Here is an 11,769-nt window from a genome sequence, read left to right as displayed (position 1 = left end):
GTTCCTCTCTGCCCAGCTCTCCAGCCTGTCCAGGTCTCGCTGTATGGTAGCACAGCCCTCCAGCGTGTCAACGACCCCTCCCAGTTTTGTATTGTCAACAAACTTGCTGAGGGTACACTCCATCCCCTCATCCAGGTCATTGATGAATATATTGAAGAGGACTGGACCCAGTACTGACACCTGGGGGACTCCACTTGTTACAGACCTCCAACTAGATTCTGTGCCCCTGATAACCACCCTCTGAGCTCTGTCTTTCAGCCAGTTTTCAATCCAACTCACTGTCCATTCCTCTAATCCACACTTCCTAAGCTTACCTATAAGGATGCTGTGGGAGACTGTGTCAAAAGCCTTGCTGAAGTCAAGGTAGACAACATCCACCGCCCTCCCCTCATCTATCCAACCAGTCATGCCATCATAGAAGGCTATCAGGTTAGTCAGACATGACTTCCCCTTGGTGAATCTGTGTTGACTACTTCTGATAGTTTTCTTTACCTCCATATGCTTTGAGATGACGCCCAGAATGAGTCATTCCATCATTTTTCCAGGGATGGAGGTGAGGCTGACTGGCCTGTAGTTTCCTGGGTCCTCCTTCTTGCCCATTTTGAAGACTGGGGTGACATGGGCTTTCCTCCAGTCCTCAGGCACCTCGCCTGTTCTCCAGGACCTTTCGAAGATGATGGAGAGCGGCTCAGCAATGACTTCTGCCAGCTCCCTCAGCACTTGAGGGTGCATCCCATCAGGACCCATGGACTTGTGCGTATCCAGTTCACTTAACTGCTCCTTAACTAGGTCTTCCTGCACCAAGGGAAAGGCTGCCTTTGTCAAGTCTTTCTCTGATTCTTCCAAATTCTGTGGCTCCCAGGGGCTGGCCTGAGTAGTAAAGACTGAAGAAAAGAAAGCATTTAGCAACTCCACCTTCTCTGCATCCTCTGTCACCATGGCACCCGTCCCATTCAACAGTGGTCCCATATTTTCTCTAGTTGTCCTTTTGCCTGCAATATAGTTGAAAAAACCCTTCTTGTTAACTTTGACATTCCTTGCCAATTTTAATTCCAAGGAGGCCTTGGCTTTCCTTGTTTCATCCCTGCATACTCTAACAGCATTCTTATCATCTTCCCAAGTGGTCAGTCCCTTCTTCCACTCAGTGTAAACTTCCTTCTTCCACTTGAGTTTTTTCAGAAGCTCCCTGCTCAACCGTGCAGGTCTCCTGCTTCCCTTGCCTGTTTTCTTGCCCTTAGGGATGCACTGATCCTGAGCTTGGAGAAAGCAACATTTGAATATCAACCATCTCTCATGAGCCCCCTACCTTCCAGAGCCTTATTCCATGGGATTTCTCCTAGCAGTTTCTTGAAAAGGTTGAAGCTAGCCCTCCTGAGATCTAAGGTTTCAGTCCTACTTATTAGTTTGCGCATACTGCCCACGATCCTGAACTCTATCTTTCCATGGTTGCTGCAACCAAGGTTGCCCCCAACCTTTATGTCCTCCACCAGTCCCTCTTTCTTTGTCAGCACTAGGTCCATTAGTGCTTCTCTTCTCATTGGTTCCTCCACCAGCTGAGTTAAGAAGTTACCATCAATACACTGAAGGAACCTCCTGGACTGTAGATGATTGGCTGTGTAGCCTTTCCAGCAGATACCAGGGTGGTTGAAGTCCCCTACGAGAACCAAAGCCTGTGATTGCAAGGTTACTTTGAGCTGATTGTAAAAGGCTTCATCAACTTCCCCATCCTGATCAGGTGGCCTATAATAAACACAGAATCACAGAACACCCACTACAGTGTCCCTCATGTTGGCCCACCCCTTAATCCTCACCCACAAGATCTCAACTATCTCTTCATCTGACCCCAGGGAGGGCTTTGGGGACATGTCCTCATACTCTATCCCTTCCTCAACATAGAGGGCGACACCTCCACCCCTCCTTCCTCGCCTGTCCCTTCTGAACAGCTTGTAGCCCTCAATAGCCACACTCCAGTCGTAGGATCCATCCCACCAGGTTTCAGTGATGGCCACTATATCGTAGCTTTCCAGCAGCATGGTAGCCTCCAACTCCTCCTGCTTGTTGCCCATGCTGCGTGGATTTGTGTAGAGGCACTTCAGCTGGGCTGTTGGCTGTGCTGCCTTTTTAAGGGAACACCCCCTGAGATGTCTCACAGGGGTTTCTCTGTTTACTTCAATTACCTCAGGAGCTGCTGGCTCTTCTCCATAAGACTTTGACTGCAATGTAGTGTCATCAGCTTGGCTCAGGGAGCCAGGCTGAAGGTCCTTACTAGCACCCTGTCCCCCTAACCCTGATGTGTTATTGCTCAGCTTGCTACAGTCAAGTCTGATATTATTAACCCCCTCCCCCCTCACATCTAGTTTAAAGCTCTGTCAATCAACCCCGCAATCTTCTGTGCTAGAATCCCCCTCCCCCTTTGAGAGAGGCGCCCCCCATTTGCTGTTAACAGACCCGGTGCTGTGTGGGTGAATCCACTGTCAAAGAACCCAAAGTTATGGCGGTGACACCAGCCACGGAGCCACGTATTAATTGTCTGTATTCGTCTGTTCCTCCCAGCATCATTGCCCGCAACTGGAAGGAGTGATAAAAAGATAACCTGTGCCCCAGAGAAAAAAGTAAAGAAGTGATCCTGTCACTGGGAACCACTGAAAAGAGTCTGGCTCCATCCTCCTTCAACCCACCCTTTAGATACTTGGAGGCATTAATAAGGTCTCCCCTCAGCCTTTTCTTCTCCAGGCTAAAGAGCCCCAGCTCTCTCAGCCTTTCCTCATAAGGGAGATGCTCCAATCCCTCAATCATCTTTGTTGCCCTACACTGGACTCTCTCCAGTAGTTCCCTGTCTCTCTTGAACTGGGGAGCCCAGAACTGGACACAATATTCCAGTTGTGGCCTCACCAGTGCGGAGTAGAGGGGGAGAATGACCTCCCTTGACCTACTGGCCACACTCTTCCCTTACACAGCCCAGGATCCCATTGGCCCTCTTGGCAACAAGGTGACCACGTCTCCCCGGGCTTGTCCAACTGAGGCTGGTCGGGTGGACCTGTCTAACCTCCACCCAACCCCACCGCTTCTCTTAGCCGAACCTCACACGCAGCTGCATCGAGGGAAAGGTGTCTGCTCATGGTTTTTGCGCAGCCCCAAAGATCATGTTTTGAAAGAGCCGAGATGACGACTGCCCGCGCAGCTCAGTAATTACACACTCGGCGCTCTGCTCTACATGCAAATTAGGCCTAAAATGACACTGTGGATGTTGTGCTCCCAAATTGTCAAAAGCTCGGTCCCGTGATTGACTCCAAAAGCCTCCAGTGCCTGGGATGCACTCACCGGACAGGGGGTCGCCGGGGGGGGCTGGCTCTCGGGGCCGTGAGTCGCACCCCGCTCCGGTGGTATCCGCACCTCATCCCAGTGGGGCAATGGGCTTATCCATAGGCTGGTGTGTGGGTGTGAACCCCCGTAACCACCCCAGCGCACACCAGCAGGTGGCTGAGGACACAACAGGGCAGGTTCCCCCCCCTGCCCGGGATTTTTCTGACGGGTTGAGCGTGGCCGTCACCGCTGCTGGGCCATCGCCCAGCCCTATCTCGTAGCCACAGCGAGTTATCCAGGCGTGACTTCACCCGCCGCTGAAGCACAGCCATCCCAGAGCTGGCAACGCGTTTTAGCATCGCCTAGCAGGAGCGCGGGCTGTCTGAGGATGGGATGCTAAGAATACGGTATTCAGCCCAAACTCCCGGGGTGATGCAAGCAGGCCAAATTTCCCATACAAGGCAGGAATGCGCGTCTCTCGTTCCCCCTTCCAGCAGGAACTAATGCTGTGTTGCTGCTTTGCTTCCTTTTAAAGCGCTCTCCTCAGCCCAGCGAAGCCAATAAGAGGAGCTGTCACCAGCTCCGGGATGGAGCAGGAGCAGCAGCGCAGGGTCTCCGGGGAGGGGGGCAAAGACGGAGCCCTTCCCTCGGCAGCCCCCCCCCTGGGGATCTGCTGGCTCTGAGGCTGGTTTGCTGGGGGTACATCGTTGCACCTCTCTGCCTGGTGCCGCTGGTTACACCGTAGGACTCGGTGTTTTCTGGGTGTTACAAGCGCCCTGGGAGCACCGTGGGGCTCCGGGCTCAGGTCCTGTCGCTGGCCCAGTTGTTTCCAGCTGTGGTTTCAGCCCTTCTGAGGATGGGGGGTATTTCAAAGGGATTGCATGCAGAGAGCAATCCATGAGACTCAAATTGGCGCCTCCCCCTTCGATCCCCACACATACCATCACTGCACAAAGGACAAGTTATTCCTTAAAACCCGCTGTGAAGCAGCAGAAGCTGGAGAAGCTGGGAGAAGCTGGTGGGCAGAGACCCAGCCCTTGGGTCTCTGGCTCTTCTGCCCAACACACCTGCCCTGTCCCAGCCCTTCAGGAGCCAGATTCAGCCCCCGACGCTCTCTAAGCATTGCTTGATGTCCAATAAAGTCAATGAAAAGACTGCCCTTAACTTCAGAGCCCCTTGGTTAAGCTTTCGGGGAGAGCCGAGGCTTTGTATACTCTCTCATGAGGAGCGAAGTGAACCAGGACGGGCAGCTTCCATCTCCAGCCTGGTCCTTGGCATCGTGTTCTTTATCTGGCGTGTCCATCCCGGACCAGAAAAACCTTATTGGGTAAATCTTCATCAAAGTCGACCCTTCTCCACAAAACACGCCACCTTCCCCAAAAGCACATTTTTAACAGGAGAAAAAAAAATATCAACAGTTTGAAACCAGCCTTCCTTGTGTGCTTAATATAGAACCATAAATGCAGATTTAGGGTTTAATTTTCCCTGTATTGTTTTCGTTGTCTGCCATGGCATTTCTTTTAAAAGGGGAGAATAATATTAAAAAGCACAAAAGGCCTGGAAGGTATTTATTGTTGTTCCAAGCCATAGCCAGTCACAACTGTATCAAACCCAGCACAAAGCGCACAAATAAAACCAGACACAAACAAAGGTAATAAAAGAGACAAGTATCTCTTTCAAAAGCACTGGAAGAGCAGCAGGAGTGTAACTACTTCATGTTCCAGCTAATATAGCTGTCTGGAGTGATCCTCAGAAAGCTATACCAGGGAGCAGTTTATGGGTTTCCCTTGGAGAGCTCGTGTAAATATTTGCCTGCAGTGGCTGGGGAGCGTTGGGGACGCCGGGGAGGCATTCATCACCCCGGTTTGCCAGCCCGGCTAACGAACCCGCTGCTTGGCATCCCGATAGCCCCCCCCTGCCCCGTGGCCACAGGCACGGAGGTGTAGACAGGACGTGGTGCTGTTATTCTCAGGATGTGCCGGATGCTGGGTTACTCCGAGCGTGATTTTTTCCCTGGATGGGAGCTGCCGCTGCAGGAGTGCGCTGGGGTGTAACAGCTCGCTTCAGGTGTGCAACTCTCCTGTGTGTGGATTTGTCCTGAGCACGGCGCATCCCCATCTCTGCCGTCTGCCCCAGCTCTCCAGGTGGAAATCCATCTCTTCCCGCAGCTCCCTGATGCCTGGGGAGGGGTGGGGGGCATTCAAGCCAGCCCAGAATGACACAATGCCTTTCCCCACCTGATAGAAGCCAAGATGAGAGCTGGGCTCAGCACCCAGACCCCTCAAATATAGCACCTAGACCTCTCCATGTACTTCTCAGACCCCTCAATGTACCACCCAGACCCCTCAGTGTTGCTCCCAGACCCCTCAAGGTACCACCCAGACCCCTTAATGTACCTCCTAGCCCCATCAATGTACCACCCAGACCTCTCAACATACCACCCAGACCCCTCAGTGCTGCTCCCAGCCCCCTCAGTGGAGCTCCCAGCCCTCTCCATGCGCTTGCTCTTCAGGCTCACAGCCCTTTGCAGCCAAGCAACTCCCACCATGGCCCCACAGTACCAGCCTTCCAGTGTAAAGGGGTCCTTGCCTGCTCTTGGGGTGCACGGGGAGGGGGGCTGCAGCTATTACCAAGGTGCAAACAGCCTCCCTTATGTGGACAAGATGGCTGGTTGCTTGCCCATAGGTTACAGTGCCCACAATTGGCAGCACACCCCACGTGCCTTGTGTGTTTTAGCTGGCTGAGGAGTCCCACAGATGTGGTACCAGTGCCCTGGGGTTGCTGGTAGCAGGAAATGCCACTAGCTGAGGTCCATGGGGCTGCTCCTCTGCTGGACTTCCCAGAGGGGCGGGTTGGTGAAGCCCTGGGTCACTCTGTGGGCTGCAGAAGATGCTGGGGTGAGCAGGCACCCAGCCAAGCATCTCAGCGAAGCACCAAGGCTGCCGAATTCACCCTGCCCACCTCCGCTGCCTCCCAGCCTGTCCCACCGTCACAGCAGCCTGAAGCACTGGTAGGCCACCAAACCCACAACTGGGAGCTGTGGCTTCAGTAAGCAGAGGAGAGGCTTGATCTGTCCCACTGGCCCCCGAGGGTCCATCGCCCACTCCAGTCTTTGGGAAACACTGATGCAGCTGCTTTCATGGGAGGCTGAGCCGTTAACGAGCTGCGGAGACCCTCCAGATAAATCATCAGCCCGTATATCTCAGGGAAGGACAAACAGGGATCATTTAAATGTCAGCCCTTTTGCCCCCTAGATTATATTGCTCATGACAAAGCATCCCGCTCCAGGCCATGCTCTCCTCCCCTTTATGGCAGAGGCATCACCCGGAGCGTGATGGCCACGTTGGGAAGGGCAGGACCAGAAATCAGGACCCTGATCACAGCAGCCGGGCAGCCCCCAGCTCCCATCAGGGCTCTGAATCCCATTCAGCCTCCTCCTCTTACTGGTTCTCATTAATTCATCCTCCCGATCCGAGGCCTCCCAGATGTCCTCACATCTTGTGCCAGTTCTCTAATCAAGTTGGCCTGTCCTCCATCCCCGCTGGGCAGGAGGTGTCAGATAGAAGGTGGACACGGTGCCACGGCCAGGCATCGGGTACAGAGATACGTTCCCTCCTGCCTCAGCCAAAGCGGGACTAAGATTTCAGCCGTTTTCCGCTCTCAGCTCTGCTTGCTTTCTGGGTGCAGGCATTGCATATTCTGCGCCAGGCCAAGTCATTTTGTCAGGTTAAGTGAGTGCAGGCTGAAAATACTCCCTCAAAACTTTTTTTCTGTTTTTATTTTTTTCTGGTCTATATGATGTTTCATGTGGATACTCTTGTCCTTAAAAAAAAAAAATATTTAAAACAAAATAAAAACCCCATCCCTACATTTTTAGTGTCTGTGGCTCAATATTTCAGGGTATCTTTTCAACAAAACCCCCAGCACTGGAGATGCTGCTCAGCTCTCCAACACGTCTCCAGCACCTGCCCCTACCTGCTCCAGCCCCCGCGGTGATGCTTGGTGGGGATGCAGCTCCTGTTCGCAGTGCTCGCCCGGCTCTGCCGCTACCCTGCACACCCTCAGCCCACGCTGTGCCTGATGAGGGCTCTGCAGTTCCCATAAGAGAAACACCACAGTTCCTTTTTTAATAATACAGGAGCGTTCGGCTGGGACCTCGCGGTTCTCACGTCCAGTTTCTCACATCTCTGTACGTCCACACATACTCTGCCCCAAAAAGCTTGGTGGAGCCAGAATCCCCCCCACCCAGGAGCCAGAGAGCACTGGGATGAGGCCAGCAGCCGTGGTCCTCCTGCCACCACCGGCAGCCTGGGGCTGGGGACATCCCAGGGCAGCCCAGGCCACAGCAGTGGCTCACCCCTGGCATCCCAGGGCACTTCCCACCAGCCTACCCCACGCTACACCTCGCTGGCCGCTGGTCCCACTGGCTCTCGAGGACAATGCAAGTCCCTACAATCCAAAGGCAAAAAGTCCTTGAACTTTCTGTGTGATTTCAAGGGGGGGGAAAGCCCAGGAGATTACCGAGATCAATAGAGGATTTGGGTAAAACAGGACCTGCCATTGACTCCTCCCTCTCCTCCGGGCTCTCAAATCCTGGGCTGCTGCTGGCCTGTCCCCATTAGCTATTGTTCCTATTCATCTTAGATGAAGGGGCTTTTGTTGTAGGAGCCCATGCGGGGTCACATCACCCCTCGATTATCAATCTGTTTCTCTCTCCTCTGTCCCATACTTCGTCTCCCTGGTACAATGGGATGTTTTCTTCGGCAGCAGCTTCCTGACAGGCAGCGGTTCCCTTTGCCTTCAGACCTTATAATCACTTGTTAAGCTGCGCTAGCCTCAGGCTCGCTGGTCCCTTTTCCACCATACTCCCAGTTTAACCCCTGATCCTGTCTACGCTACGGGTCACTGGGAAAGGGGAAAAAATACAGCCGTCCCTGCGGGGCTGGCGTGAGCTGTGCCTGCACGAGGCATCCGAGCTGGAAGCCTCCCGCTTCCCTGATGGCACGGGAGCACCTGGAAATATCAGATGGTGGAAGCCAAGTCTTCAGGTCTTGTTTGCCAAAACGACAGAGAATTTGGGGTGCTGAGTTTAAGCCTTTGCAGACTCGCTTGCCACGGGGTTCTCCTGGTGTCCTGGGTTGAGAATAAAGAGCATCTATCGTTCTTTTAATGGCCAGCCCAGCCCAAACCATGACACCTGATAAGCATGTCTGTTTCTTTGGTGCCCCATCAAGGGACCCCCCAAAAGAAGGGCCTCCCAAACCAGCCTGTTTGGAATGGGAAACCTTCCTAAAGGGGCTGCTGCTGGTGGTGGGGGAGGATTTTGGCACCAGTCGTTCTGGGAGAAGATCCCCACTCGCTCTCAGAAGTAGCACCAGAAATGACTTGTGCAGCAGAGCATCCCTGGAGGGGAGCAAGCAATACAACAATAAATAGATAGAAGGAGAAAGGAACGAGCAAGGAAGGTAAGGACCGGGTGAAAACAGGACCCTGGAGGAGAACCTGCCAGGAGTGTCCCCAGGCTGAGCCCAGGCCAGCAGCGGGGCCAGTGCCAGGAGTCATGAGCCCCGCACACGATTTGAGCTGGGGTGGCCACACTCGCCTCTGCCTGGCCAACCCACCGGGGACAGGGGGGTCACACACCCACACAGAGCTCCCCCGGACACTGGGGGATCCCAGCACCCCGAGGCACCCCGCTGCTGCCAGGCTGCAGGGAAAGCCCTGGTGTCTGTGACGGGATGTAGTGAAAGTCTCTCAAACAAGTAGATCCACCAACATGGCAGAAATTTAAGGGAAAAACGCAAAAGGCTGCACTGAAAGTGTTGTCAGATTTGTTAAGAAGCTGAGTAAAATGGAAAACACCTTTAGCTCCAAGCCTCTAAGTTATTAAAAAAAAAAAAAACAACCAAAACACATTATCCCTGAGAAGGGTTATTTTTGCATTAGGGATAAAATAGATAAGAGGTGTAAATTCTCAGCACTGGATGTCATGACGTCAGCCATCCAATTTTTCTGGCTTTATGGTACAGCGTTCACCAAGCGGTCTTTGTACCCAGAGAAGCTCATCTAAAAATAAGGACGAAACCAGCCTGCTAATAAAACCTCTACGGAATCTCATCTTCGCAGCTGTACTGGCAGAGTCCGCAGCAATACGGGATACAGAGGGGTGAAACTGGTCACTATTTTATTTCCCTGTATTACCCCTTTTTACCAGCTAAGACACCTCACTTCCCGGAGAGCTGTTGCTGGCTACCGGAACCACCGGTGCCTTCAGCCCCAGCAGGCAGAAACGATGAGTCAGGTTCTGGAAAAAAAAAAAAAATTTAAAAAAAAAATCACAAGATTGCCTTAAATATCGTAAGGCTGTTTTAAATACAGATATATTTGGCTTATTGCTTTCTAGACACCAAAACTTTTTAAATAGACTCTGGTCATATTTTCCCTAGGCAACTAGCAACTTTTTAAAGAAAAGCTGAGATTCTCACCAATATTTCCAGGAATTAAAGCAGCAAATGTTGAGTCCCGCGATAGGATCACCGCAGATACACACCCCCCGTCCCCCTGCGCTCCTTCACACCGATTTCACTTCTCTTTTCTTGTTTCCTCTGCTCGAAATGGCCATTTATTCAAACAGAAAATGTAGCGTTGTTCTAAGCGGCTAGGAAAAAAGTATCATAATAACGGGCATAAAGAAGTCAAAACCACTCTGCATTGATCGCGCTCCTTCTGCGGGGCCCACTCCAAAGCCCATTGATGTCAGCAAAGTCTTTTCATTGACTTCAATGAGCCCCGGATCACAGCGCAGATTTACAAAGGCATTTAGGTTCCTAATGATGTAAGTAGTTGCCTAGAGGTGTTAGGGGCCTAACCTGCTTATAGCCTTTTGTAAATCACACCAGGCATCTACTTACATGTTCAAGCACTGAAATACCTGCAACGCTACAGTATCCTGAAGTCACCAAACATACCAAGTGGGAATGACGCTCACTAATTTTAGATGAAGTGATCCGGCGGGGTTGCAGCTGGGCTGGGTATGGATTTGGAAATCCATATAGTCAAGGTACGTTTCTTAGTCAGGAAAAATATCGTAAAGGTGGGAGAAGATCTAATAGAATAATTCATTGCAAATAACATTTGTTATTAATTTTGGCCTGTTTACTATTTGAAAGCACATTTTTATTAGCCAGCCAGCTCTGCAGATGGCTGATTATTATTCATTGCAATTCCCCCCCCCCCTTTTCATTTAATAATTTGTGGATACACCAGCTTTATTTCCAAGTAGTTGAAGTTTAATTCCTCAGCTAGGTCCACACCAAACAGAGGAGAAAATAAAGTATCTAAGTCAAGTGTTTCATGTGCAAGTTTGTTTAAAAATTCTATAATCTATGACAAACATTTCAAATTAAAAGGACATTCCCACAGGCAATGAAATAATGAAGCCCTTAGAATCAGGCAGCCGAGGCATGAAGCTGATAGCTATTTCCACATTTTATGTACTCTCAAAGGAGAAGAGCAAACTCCGAGAGCAATATCGTGTTGCGTGTGTAGATATTTCTTACCAACTGCGGGCCACATTCTGCAGCCAGCCTAGGGGTGATTTGTTCAAGCGAGTGGGGAAAAGTCTGATTTTTGGTCTTTCTGTGCTGTATTCAGCACAGCGCTGGGTGTAACTGTTGGCTGTTAATCCTGCAGATGTATTTTACACGCATGTCAGTGGTTTCACCGATTTTAAGGGGGGCTATTCTTCCATGTAAAGGTATTTGTCTATGTAGGGGTGGATGCGATCGGGGGGGGGCAAATCAGGAATTTGTGCTCAGGTACCAGAGGGGTGGGGGGTAAGTTAAAAAATCTGAGTCGATGGACAGAAAGGTGGATAGCGTGCGGACAGACGGACATCACAGTCTCATCATCAAACTGCACACGCTTAACGGAAAAGTCCTGTGGAGTTGGGCTGATGAATGAGCCTGTCCGAGGGCAGCGGGGTGCATTTCCTACTGCAGCTCCAGCGGGCGGCTGGAAAGTAAGTCAGCACCTAGAGAAAAGCTGTAGAGAGCTGAGAGATCCTTTCCGTCCTACGGGACATCCCTGCACCCCCCGGGACAGCCTCCCGGGCACTCCCCGCACTCCTCTACCCCCCGAGGACAGCCTCGGGGGCACCCCCGCACCTCCCGGGACAGCCTCCCGGGCATCCCCACATCTCTCTACCCCCCGGGACAGCTTCCCAGGCACCCCTCTAGCCCCCGGGACAGCCTCCCGGACCCCGCGGGCACAGCCTGCCGCCCCCCCCCCGCTTCCCTCTTTCCCCCAGGGGACGGGGTCCCGGACCCCCCCCCCCCGGCATCCCTCTACCCCCGGAACAGCCTCGGGGGCATCCCCGCATCCCTCTACCCCCCGGGACAGCCTTCCGGACTCCGTCGCATCCCTCTGCCCCCCGGGGGACAGCGTCGGGGACACCCCCACGACAGC

Source organism: Numenius arquata, chromosome 17 (assembly GCF_964106895.1).
Source record: "Numenius arquata chromosome 17, bNumArq3.hap1.1, whole genome shotgun sequence".
Taxonomy (NCBI): Eukaryota; Metazoa; Chordata; class Aves; order Charadriiformes; family Scolopacidae; genus Numenius; species Numenius arquata.
This window is presented reverse-complemented; position numbering follows the sequence as displayed.